The 12,461-nt window shown below is 35.6% G+C and overlaps 1 protein-coding gene across 2 annotated transcripts in view; it reads left to right on the forward strand.

The window, feature by feature from the left end:
• atxn1 (ataxin 1) overlaps nt 1-12,461 on the forward strand; it is a 110,120-nt gene that overhangs the window by 22,120 nt on the left and 75,539 nt on the right. For both annotated transcript variants that reach the window (XR_002753711.1, XM_023345144.1), the window contains exon 2: nt 8,386-8,574. The gene's annotated coding sequence lies outside the window, so the exon portion shown is untranslated. The remainder of the gene's footprint in view (nt 1-8,385; nt 8,575-12,461) is intronic.

Here is a 12,461-nt window from a genome sequence, read left to right on the forward strand (position 1 = left end):
GTTTTCTTCTTTTGGAAAAGGCATGTTCGACTCTAGAAGCAGCACTGGTTTTAAAAATAAAACTAAAATCTGCTCAGCTGTTGTAAAACCATGATCCTTCTCCAGCTTGTGTATCTTTTTTTTAACTACCTCAGTCAAAAATGCTCTGAGGACTCAAATGATTGGCTAAAAACAGCAGCGTGGGAGACAGCTATTCATTCTTTATTTGAGGTGCGTGGAGGCAGCCGCTTTCCAGGCGAAATGCAAATGTGTTTCCTGATGGTGTCATGAAAGCCTGGACTGTTTATAAAAAGGCCATCTATTTTCATAAACTTTCATTTTGGATGTAGAAAAGCTCTTACAGGGAATGAGATGGTTTGTTGCTATGTCCTTGTTCATTCACTTCGTTTTATCAGTAGATTTTACGAAGCGTTAATCAGTTTTTAATTTGAGGTTTATGGGGATTAAATTAGTTTTTAATGTATTCCTTTAGGCTAAGGGGTCATATTCTTATTAGCATCATTGTCAGCGTAGTATGACCTTAATATTCATGATAAATTAAATGATTACAATAGGGCCCATACGGTGTGTAGTTAGTACTGTGACAATCTAGGCTATTAAGAATGTGGTATCTCCAATTTTTTAGGAGTTCTGCAATTTATTGATAGATTAGTTGTGTGATTACTGGCGCTCTTGAATCCAGTAGGTACATCCTTGTAGTTCTGCACCTTTCCAATAGTATCTTTACTCTTTTTTTTAATTGTTATTTTTTAAATCATTTTTGCTTTTTGCCTAAATACTGGACATGAAGTATTTGCCACAGAAGTGAAATTTCACTCCATAAATCACACTTGAAAAAAATATTATATAACTACTGAAATGACTTTTGTTCTTTGTAATTGTGCTAAAAAATCAACTAACTCAATCTTAATAAAGGCATATTATTGCTTTATTAAAATCTTGTTTTTCTGCAATGTTATAAGGGCAATTATGTTTTAGAGCCAGTCTTAAGTATGAAACAAAAAAAATAAATTCCACTCAGCCTGTTTGTTTTGTTTTCCACATAGATAAGTGTAAGCACGTAGGTTTTAAGTCAATTAAATACATCTTTTGCTGTGTTTTTTCATTTTTTTATGTATCCTCCACCAATAAAAAACATTTGCTGTTACACATAATGGTTTATTTATTTATCAATGTTAACTTTATTTATTAACTGTTTAATAACAAGTACTTTGCACCAATGAACTACACGGTGAAGATAGTAAAAATAATCTCATCAGTAGTAAAATCACAAATAAGACTTAAAATATGTAAAAATTGATAAAAAATTTTATTCAGTATAAAACACAGAATTAGCAAAAATTAAGATATCAATTTGTATTTAAATCAGGAATATTGGCCAATCAGGAAAAGGCCAAGGAATATTGGTGAGTTTAGAAAGAAAATATTTATCTTTAAAAGTCTGTATATTATGAGCAGCTCTGATTTTTTTCATAATCTATAATAAGATATCTAAATTTTCTGTCTGATTGTGAACGCAGAATAATTAGCCAAGACTACACCACAATGTCTTCCTTAATGCTGATAGAAGTTCAATTTCTTAAATCACTGTTTTTGTCACAGTCATTCTTAATTGTATTAAGGTGAATAATGACAGGTTCACCTCAGAAAGCTTTTAAATCCATGGGTGCGCTACCAGTTTGCTAGGTCTCTACCTTTTTGAATTGTTCTCCAGCTGCCTTGTTTTCGCCTCCGATTTTTTTTTTTTTTTTTTTACTGATGTCTTAATTTTAAGCATGGAAATAATGTTAAAACAGCTAGATTTTTTTTTTTCTTACATAATTTCTCTGTGTGAAATGTGTGTGTGAATGGATGAAAGACTGAATATAATGTGAAACACTTTGAAGTTCTCTGGACTAGATAAAGCTGTACAAGTACAGACCATTTGCCTTTCATAATCAACCTCTTAGATAACTAAGAGGTTGATTAGTTAACTAAAAATAAAAAAAATAAACAACATTTTTGTTCTTTCTTTGTGGATAAATCTTGTATTGGGAGAGTTTGGGGGGTGTCGATGAATGAATGAAGGGGGAAGCAGGAACGACAGCTGAGGCAGAAAGGTGAGCAAAGTAGTGGTGACGCGTCCTCAAAGAAGAAACGGATTGGTGCTTGCATTGAATATTTTCACCTCTTCATGTTTTAACAGTGTAGTCAGAACAATCCAAGAGCTTCAGGGTATTTTCATCCTGATTGTTTGTCTCCTGCTGCAAGGGCCTAAAAGACTATATAGCTGCTTTCACAGTAAACATCTGCAACTTTCTCCCTTGACAGACAGTAAGTCCCTCATGATGTCTCAATCCTGTTCTTGCTGACAAAATACATTTACATCTTAATCTGCCTCTCAAGACTAGTCCACCTTACTTTGGTCGAGTTGTCAGCACTTCATTGATTATTCAGCTGTAAAGCTCGTGATCCTATATAGTTGAAGTGGTGTTTCAGTGCATACTGTTTCAGTGTTAGTGGGTGCATGTCTGCAATTTTTACCTGGAAAAAGCTTCCAACAGGTGCACTGAAGCCTGTTTAGGCAGCTTTTGTGAGCACTATACTTTGACCTGCAGGGATAGTGTCGAGAGCAAATGAGTGAGTTGCATAACGCAGGTCATGTTTCTTTCAGTGTCACATTGTATAGGTGGCTCTCCCTCTCTCTTTTCTGCTTCCATAGTTTTACACAGTCACATTCAGTTCGGTTGCACAGACTGCAATAAAACCTATAACAATCATCTTGATTCTTTTACACTGTTCAGAGATATAAAATAATCATTGGCTGTTGCTTTGGAGCTTTACGAGTTGATGCTTTTAAAATCAGTTGAGATTATAAATCTCAATAGAATTCAGCCATTTGCAGTAGCAACAATATAGTCTAGACTCCCTCTTTTTACCTCTGTGCTTCACTTTTTCCTTGAAAGGCAGCTATTAAGAAATGCATTGAAAAGGTTTGTATGCTTTTTTGTCTGGCTGCATTTGTGCATCTATTTCTAGATTACATAAATTATATTGCAGCCTTGAGATGATTTTCTTCTATTGCGTACATTTTTCAGCTTTTCTACTAGAAAATGAACAATTTTTTCCATCCAAAAAAAGTACAAATCACATACATAAGATGTATAGTTAAGGATCGTGGAGAGTGCTCCATGCTCCCTAGGGTTCAGAACGTCTGAAATATTCCTGCTCCAAGGCAATGACGGCAACAACTGCTTCATCACACAACCCCTGATGTTGAAACAGTTTGATAAAATCAGTTACATGTAGGGCTGCATGATTTTAGAAAAAAACCCTAAAATAACATTGTCAAATACTGTGATTACAATTTAATTTAAGATCACACGTTCTGATCTCATCTTCTTTCTATCATAATGATTACAGCTAGAGTTGTAAATTATATTGAACCGCAGTCATCTCTACAATACCAGTGTTTGATGAAATTTAATTTTATTGACTAGACCACTGATATTTGTCACAGTTGGGGGCATTTTGTAGTTGGAAAGGAAGTACTGCAAAATGTGGGGTTATCACAGTCAATATTATAAACAATAACATTGCTCCTTAGCTTCACATTCACTATCACATTAACACTTTGTTTCTAAGGGTTGTACTCATTGGTCAACTATATCATTGCAGGATGTTAATACTGCTAGAATATCACATCCAACTAATAGTTGCTCTTTAAGCATTCGTTTGAATTGATGTTGATACAATACATTTTACGTGGCAGTTACAATTATGTTTGATTTTGCATCTGTAATGTTAAAAATATTTAAATGTCAGAAGTACAGATTGAAATATGTAGAACTAACTCTTTAGCAGGACAATAGAAATTAAATATTTTTTCTGCAGGCAGAGCTTCAGCCGTCATGGAACAGAATAGCTATGAGCTAGAAATGAATCAATCTGGCTTTTCTATTTAATATGTATTTTCAGTTATATTTTAGGTTTGTCTTTCCTAATCACATTTTTAAAAACCTTTTTGTACTTTAACACATACAGTGTGAACTCATTGGTGCAAACTTGTATTCTTTAGAATTTAACAGTTAAACACAACAAACAGGAAAGCATAAAAGAGAAAATGTGCTGTAGGTTTTGGTGATATTTTTTTTCATCCTACTGAGAATGAATGGATTAAAATGTTGTCCTTATTTTTGAATCAAAACATATGATTGATACTGAACTCAATACAATTAGCACATTTTACAACATGTTGACTTTTAATGTGTTTGCATGCAAAAAAAAATTTAGTTTTCAGTTTTAATGAAGGGACATTTTGGCTTTTAAATATTCTTTTTTGTCTGAAAAGCCTCAACATTTATTGTTTTGTGTTGGAATAAATACATTTTAAAATGACAAGTTCTCTTACTACTTCCATACCTTCATTTCTTGTCCATAACCTGAATCTCAATCTTATTCCAACTCTCTTCTGGCCCGAGTTTAACCTACTTCTTCAAAACGTCTTGTCTGTAGTTGTTGTAACATCTCTCTAAAAATAACAAGTATCACAAATGTCCTTGATGTCCATACAATACTTCCACTTCTAGGGTTAAAAGTTTAAATTGGTTTATCACATAACCTTAGAGAACACCTAGACAGGAACACAAACATGACCCGACCCATGGCTCTGTTTTTCCGTTTTCACAGCTTTACCTGTCAGCGTCTCTGAATGCGCATGTGTAGGTGGGTTCATGCAGGTGTGTCCATTACTGTGTGAGGGAGAGGAGGGACAACAGGCTGGAAAGCAACAGTATGGCAGGCTATAAGGGGCTGTGCACAGACATACAGAGAGCAGGGTGTCAGGAGTATTGAGTTCATCACACAATGACAGGGAACCGAGTCTGAGCCCTGTAAGTGGAAGCTGCCTTTTCACAATATTTAGGCCAATGTTTTCCATAAAGCAGACTGACAGGGTTAAGCCAGGTGAAAGCTCTGCTCTGTATTGATTTGACCCCTCAACTCCAGCCAGGATGGATATTGATTTCTGACAAGATACAGGTTAACAGAGGATATCATTACACTGAGCCATAAAAAAGGGAAAAAATATTGCTATAAAGGGATTTTTATTTTTTACTGCTTTTTTTTTTTGTCTTTCTCCAAGTGAAATTCTAAGATAGATAATATTTACAAAACATCTTTCACACAAACAGAAAATGGGGAGCCTTTTATTGGTCTGTTATGCAAATGCTTTACACTTAATGTCGTTGAGTTATTTCATAGTTTCTATGGCGATATGCTAATTAATCTCTATAAAACAGCCAGCCAAGCCAATGAAAACACAGTGCAAACCAGATTATATTACTGCTACTCTTGCTGTCACTCAGAATTACCCAAAAACTTCACTCAAACAAATCTGAAAATAGCGTGCTGTGTTGTGCCAGCATGGTTCTGAAATCTGACCCTCATGCAGAATCTGTCTGTCTGCACTCTCAGTATAATATTGTGCAGCAGTAAGCCAAAGTGGAACAGAGGAGACAGTTGTTAACATGACCCAGCAGGTTACTATAAAAGTGCATGAATATATTGAAATGTCTGCAAAAATTCCGAAAATATATATGCTAAAGAAATTAACCCGAGTTCCACAAGGCAATAGTGGCAGGATTAAAGCAGGGAAGCAATCAAGCTCTCCCTTCAAAGGACACATAGGTTTCTGTTGTTAGAGTCACAAATGGTCGTTATGTTGTCTGGATTTTTACTACACACAACTTGAACGATTCCATTTTTTGGTTGAAATTCCTCTGTTGTGAATTTGTTTTTTGTCTTTGCATGCATGACTCAACAAACTACAAGGCTATGGGCCTTCCAAGTGTTTATGTGATACGCACAGGTTGCTTGTCTGCATTTCTAAAAGTTTGCTTCAACTTGTGGTGCGATACGTTCCATCTTACTTTCACTTACATGTTTTTGAAGTGCTTTTACTGAGCTGTCAGCAAAGTGCCAGGGCAACCAGAGTTTTCTTTGACTGTATAATTGATAGAATTGCTCATTGCTGCCAATCCAACCACCTGCTGATACACCCTGCTGGTCAGCTGGCTGAAAGGAGGCTCCAACACTTTTACTCGGCTTACAAGAAAAACAATTATAGCCGTTTGATAGATGCAAGCTAATGCAAGTCATAATTTTGTGGAAGTGCAAACCTACTTTTGAAACTATACTTGGACCGCCAACAGTACAGAGCCATGCTCTACCCAAGCAGACTGATACATCAGCTAATATCAACTTGCTGTTCCTTCAGTGTTATTCTAAAAGAACAGAAAAACCCTGAACTTTTATGTGCAATATGCATGCTTTACTTGAAAACTGCGATGAAATTTTATAGGTTTTATTCCATGTTTTTGTGTAAGAAAAAAACATAAAGCCATAAAAAATAAGAATCAAATGTTATGGATTTAGTGGACTCACAGTAATTGATATTGCTTACATTGGTAGTAAGCAACAATGTATTAGCTAATCTTGTCACTAAACGGAACAGCCAATCCAAATTTAGACTTTTGAAAAAAAGGAGGATTGTCCAAAGAAGAACCAGTTAGCTGAAATTGTTTTGTTTGTGTATTGTGTTGCTTGTAATGGATATTTACTCTGTAGTTTGGAATGGCAGTTGGCAGTTGAATTCTCAGTCACCATTAATGTAGGACATTGTCGATTGATGTGTGAGAGTAAATGCAAATCTGTTAAAACATGTGAATGAGTTTGAAGTGCACTGCTTTTATGATTTGAGTATTCAGCTTAATGTTCAGCTGTATTATGTGAACGGAGATGAGTTTGCTTCACTTCAAGTGGTTCTGAAAACAACAAAATAACACTGAATAGCTGTGCCAAGTGTTTTTATCTGTACATATGCATAACTCTAAACACTTTGCATGCAGGACGTAGAGTTAAGCTCACACAATGGGTAATACATGCCATCACATCATTTTGCGTGCAGTTTCTATGCATCTGCTTCTTAGGTTTTGGAGATTGAGTTCTCAGCACAATAGGAGGCAGGCCCAGCATCAGCAGGGGGAATATGATGGCGTGATTAATACATGTCGAAGATTGTGTTCATTGAACTGTTTGAAAAAATTGTCTGTGCAACATTTGAAGAAGCATCAGAGCTTTACTTCATCTTGACACCTTTCGTCCAGAGATACAGCATATAATCAAAGTGTCATTTGTCTTCTCTCCTTCTTTAATCAGTGTTTGTCTGTTTTCTTATGAAAAAGAGTGAAAATTCAGATTTTTATTTTTTGAGAGGACATTATAAACATGTAACCAAATTTGTATGTAGTCCACCGTTGATTAGTCTGTCCTAAAGGGCTGCTCTCCTGTATGTTTTAGATGTTTCTCACGTTTAATTTAAACTTTTCAATTCGTGGCCTCTGCAGAGCTTGATCACAGGCTGAAGAGGTAACTTATTTATTTGATCTAGGTACTTATATAAAACGTAGAGTAAGTAGGTCCATGAGAACTGGAGTTGAACTCTTCTGATTTGGTCAAATATTCTCCCTCCACCGTTTTTGCAACACAGTGAGGAATTTTGCGAATGTGCTCACTTATTTCCACAGAAACACCAAGATCTGCTGGGAAATTAGAGATGTTTAGTTAAAGTGAGCCAAACTCATGAAACATGCCTAAATGAACCTTAATAGCTATGTTTTTGGGGGATAAAAGGAGGACACAAGCCTCAAACCGGTGTCTCATGTGGGTAAACAAAGCCTGGTTGCCATGCTGATTGGGCGTCGGTGTATAAATAGCTTGGGTGTTGTTCTGAATACTCCTCAGAGAGGGCAAGAGAGCAACAGAAAAATGGAATACCAGTGACAGAGATAGTGTGGGATACGGCAAACAGATTTTTACAAAGGTCAGGAGTTTTTAAAGATTGAAAAAATGAAGCGTGGGATAAGTTTTAGAAATGAATATGCAGATATGTTTCCATTATGTTTCTTATTTAATGGTCTTGATAAAGTTTTTCTCCTTGTTATGAACTCATTTAGCTTTGTGATATTATGTAATTATAAAGTTTGAGGTTGTTTAGAGAAGAATTTTGTGAGCATTTGTTTGAAGGTTAAACTGATAATTGCACTGAATGCAAATAAAGGTATAAAAGGTACAAAACTCTGCAGCATAGTAAAATACTCTGCCTTGTAAAGTATTTATACAACCTAAACATTTTTGTTTTTTGTTACATTTGAAACAGATTCTTCATCTGTCACATACAATCCCAGTATGATACACTGAAGTAACAACACAAAATGTGAAAACATTTTATTAATGATAAGAATACTTTCTTGTAACACATTAGTAGATTTTGCAAAACCACTGTAAAACATTTGGTAAACTGGGCCAATAAAGTTGAAAAATGTGCTGATGTTTGTTTTTCTGCAGGGAATGTTGGCTGTAGCTGCGGACAGACAAAACTGAAAGGACACTGAGACATCTGAGACTCTTCTCCTCCACTCCTGGAAAGACTCAGTCCTCACATCAGTCAATGTAAAGCTCTGGACGATTGTCAGCTCCCAGCTGAGCAGGACGCTCCACCTTCTCCGCCCACATAGCTCTGACTCCTCTGCTCAGGTAAGAGTCAAGTGAGGCACTTTTTACAATTAGAATTGTCAAATTATTAGCTGCTGTGTTTATCTGTTGCGTGTTTGTGAGTAACAGTTTTGTCATTTGTTGCTTGAGAGTGATCTCTGACATATGGTCCTCTTTCGGAAGACGTGCTGATGTTGGGAAGTTAGACTGGTAATAAATCTGTCAGTTATGCAGAAGCTGTCAAGGGATTGATCTTAAGTGGGCAGGAGAGTGGAATATTTTTCTGCCAGGCCATTTTGTAGCCATGGTAACCAGAAGCCTTTGGCTTTGAATTTTCTTTGATTGATTCGAATAAGAAGGAGTAAAAGCAGTAGTTTCAGTTTGTGGCCTACTAAGTGCCTTTAAGTGTTTTTTTGTAGTCATTGAAAGGCGACTATGGATTGTTTTAAATGAGTGTTATCGCTATTGCGCAGAAAATGAAGTTTATATTCCCTAGGTTCATTACTATGAGAACTATATTTCTTGTCTTAATTTCTGTGCAAAATAGGTTTTAAAACATTGCAAAGCAGATGAGCTTGCCTTTTATCCTAATGTGCTTAAAAAGTGAAAGGTGAAACGCTGTCTACATAAAGAAGTTGATTGGTGTTTAAATGTGGATGAAACACTGTTTATAAGTTGAAATGTTTAGGCTAAATTTAGACGGGACACATGGTTACAAAGGCAAATGTGCAACATTTTCTGTCTCGGCTTAATTTGGACAATCACTGGCTGACTGGAAATATCTATAAAAAGATGTTTGAATGCTTATCTTCAACCAAATTCTCTGTTTGCTACTTTTTATTGGTTTATGTAACGCCCTTCTGTTTTCCTAATTTTTGTGTCATCTTTGCTGTACCTTTTGCAACTCTCTTCTCAGTTCTTTGCCCTTTTTTCACCTGTTGGATATTGGGGCGCACACTCTCTTACGCAAATAGATTTAATAAAGGGGTTACTTAGTGTGGAAAGTCACTAAAGCAATCTCTACTTTTTCTATCCTCTCATTGCCTTGCTGTTGTTATGGAGGAGATGAATAAGTCCAGTGGTTAAAGTCCTAGAATTTATCCCCATTTCAATCCCTTACAGTCGAGGGTAATTCCCTAAAAATGCCATACACAATGCACAAGTACATGCAAGTGTTCATCATGTCACATCCATGTTAAAAATGTGGAAAGAAAAAATTGGTTATGCATCAGTTTTTGGAAACATTAACTTGAAAGTTTGCTACTAACCAAAACATGTTCTAGGTTTACTTCACACAGTTAAAACTGGATTATTTCATGTCAATATTGCACCACATAAACATTTTGAATTAACTGCAAAGACTGATTTTCATTTCTTCATTAACTGTTTTTGTATACATAAAATGAAGTATGACGACACATACCAAAAAACTGCCAATATATGTCATAACTCTTTGCTTTATCAGTTTATCTGTTTAATTGTCTCCTCCTCTATTTTTGCTTGTAAATTTTAGTTTAATTTGACTTGACTGACATTGAAGCTGCTTTTACATTTTTATGTCTTCCTGCTTTTACTGTCAATAGTCATAGCTAATATGAATTTTTATTCTTTATTTTTGATAAAAACATGCTGCTTTTAAAGATTGGATGGTCCTCTTTTAATATACCTTTAAATCCTAATTCTGTTTATGCTCCTAAACTGATCAAGTGGTCACTCGTGTATTTCAGAGTCAATATCTTTGCTCTTATTCTGATTATGCTTACCTTTATGATAGTTGGAATAAAAACTCTGCATGACTTATAAATTATGATGTTAATGAAGGAGCTTTCGGTTTCCCCCAAAGATTGACACATGGGTGCAACTGCCTAAATCCATGCACACACACAGCGGTCACACGCTGCGGTCTTCACAGGAAAATGACTGTCTCTTCTACATTGATGCAGCTAATATTTTTCACATGTCAGGACATATCTGCAGTTCATTGTGTCCAAGAAGAACTCTGCTCAGTCTAAGTTTGACTTCCAAATAAGCAGGGTTAAAAGTGTATGCTAAAAAGTAGTACCACTTCTGAGAGCATTCATGCACAACACTGTTCGTGACAGTAACATATGTGTATGCACTATTTCTTTAAACTTATTAATATAAATTCAATATATATTCATATGTTCAACTTTAACAACCAAATATTCAATTATATGCCTTTTTTGTTTATAAGCCACCAGTGATATAGAAGGACGCTCCCCAACTACATCACGAAATTTAGCTCTAAGCCACTTCAGCGTGCCGGGGGACTTGCTGCATAATTCTACAAATATGTTTTGAAGTACAGACTAATTAATTTATTAAAATATCTGCAGAAATACAAAAAAGGAGATGAGAAGTAATAGGACAAATCTGCATACAGAAAGCATAAGCGGAAATGTTAGATGCCGATAAGACAAAGGAGAAGATAAAGCAAAATTTTGTAAGGTGAGCCTCAGCGATACTTATCCCTCACAGTCTTTCTTCAGCAATTATCTCTGTTGGGTGCAAATTAGACATTTTTCTCCCTTATGATTTATTCTTTTTGCTGACTTTTTATTCAGTTGACAGTTGCTTTTCTCTAAGCAGAAAACCCATCAGAAATGAGCTGATGCAGGGATGGCAGTCTAAAAGCTCAGTCAGTGACACTGACATCGGCGTCATCAATTCATGGCTTCGAGAGCAGTTTGCCCAGTTTACATCAAGCCGAAAACATCAAGCCAGAACTATAATCTGAAGCTTAAATCTATTGAAATGAATTGCTATTTTATTTGTTGATCAGTATGCTTTGTCCTCTAAGAAATTATACAGCATGAAATGAATATTTTCTTTTTGCAAATTGTGTGCTTTTAAAATGCAGGTACCCTCCAGTTTGATACCAAATCTGAACACCACCTGTGTAGACACAGATGGAGCAGTGGAGCTGCTGCCACTTCAGACATGCTGCTCACACTATGCTCAAAAACACGCACCTTGCAGTGAGCAATCTGCTGCAAAGTAACAGAAAAATCCAACCAGAACTACTCAACTCAAATATCTGTGCAAATGTTGGAGATGTGATTTCTCAAGTTGTGCTGTTGTACCCTATAACAATTTTATATTCTGATGTCTGTCGTTTTTCAGAAGGAATATGCCCTAATCCAACACTGATCACATTTATTGGCATACAACTTTTATAAAATAATTTGAGACTTAACCTGCACTTGACAAGCTTCAGGATAATTTGAGAGCAACCTAAACTGACAAAGAAGGGAATATTTTTGAAAACAAAAAGGAATGCTAGTCCCTTGTTAGTGCCTATGAAACTGCTACGATCCAGTGAGGACTCATTAAAATGTGCTTGCCTAACATTTTGCAAGACTTAATATTTCCCCTTTAATTTAATACCTGTTAGATTTACATACACTAATGGGTGAACTAGAAAGCCTAATGTCTTACATTAATGGAGTGCAATCTCCTAACAACATTTATAACATTTGTCACTTCCCTGGAAAGGTCTGTTCAAATGTGGTGCTTTTTTCATGGTAAAGTTAGTTCAGTTGTCATCATTTATCAGTGGCATGATATTCATTTAAAAAAAATTTTAAGTGTAATTTCCAAGGTTCTATTTAGATTGTCAGATTATGGTCAAATTGTTTGATATTTTTAGGTCTGAACTAGGTCTGTGCTCAGTTATGAAAAGGGTTCAACCGTCAACATGCCTCTCTTACCTGGTCAAAAATAGTTTTCCAGTTGAGATGTTAGATCATTGGTGTTTATACCAAACGTCATAAATTACATCATATTTACCTGGTAAAGAAAGACTCAAAATTCAAGGATGATACCACTGAAATAGACAGCCATAGTAATCCATTATAATATCCTTGGCAGTGTTTATTACAATCTCCTTTAAAGCACCTAGATAAAAG

This window comes from Xiphophorus maculatus, chromosome 13 (assembly GCF_002775205.1).
Source record: "Xiphophorus maculatus strain JP 163 A chromosome 13, X_maculatus-5.0-male, whole genome shotgun sequence".
Classification (NCBI taxonomy): Eukaryota; Metazoa; Chordata; class Actinopteri; order Cyprinodontiformes; family Poeciliidae; genus Xiphophorus; species Xiphophorus maculatus.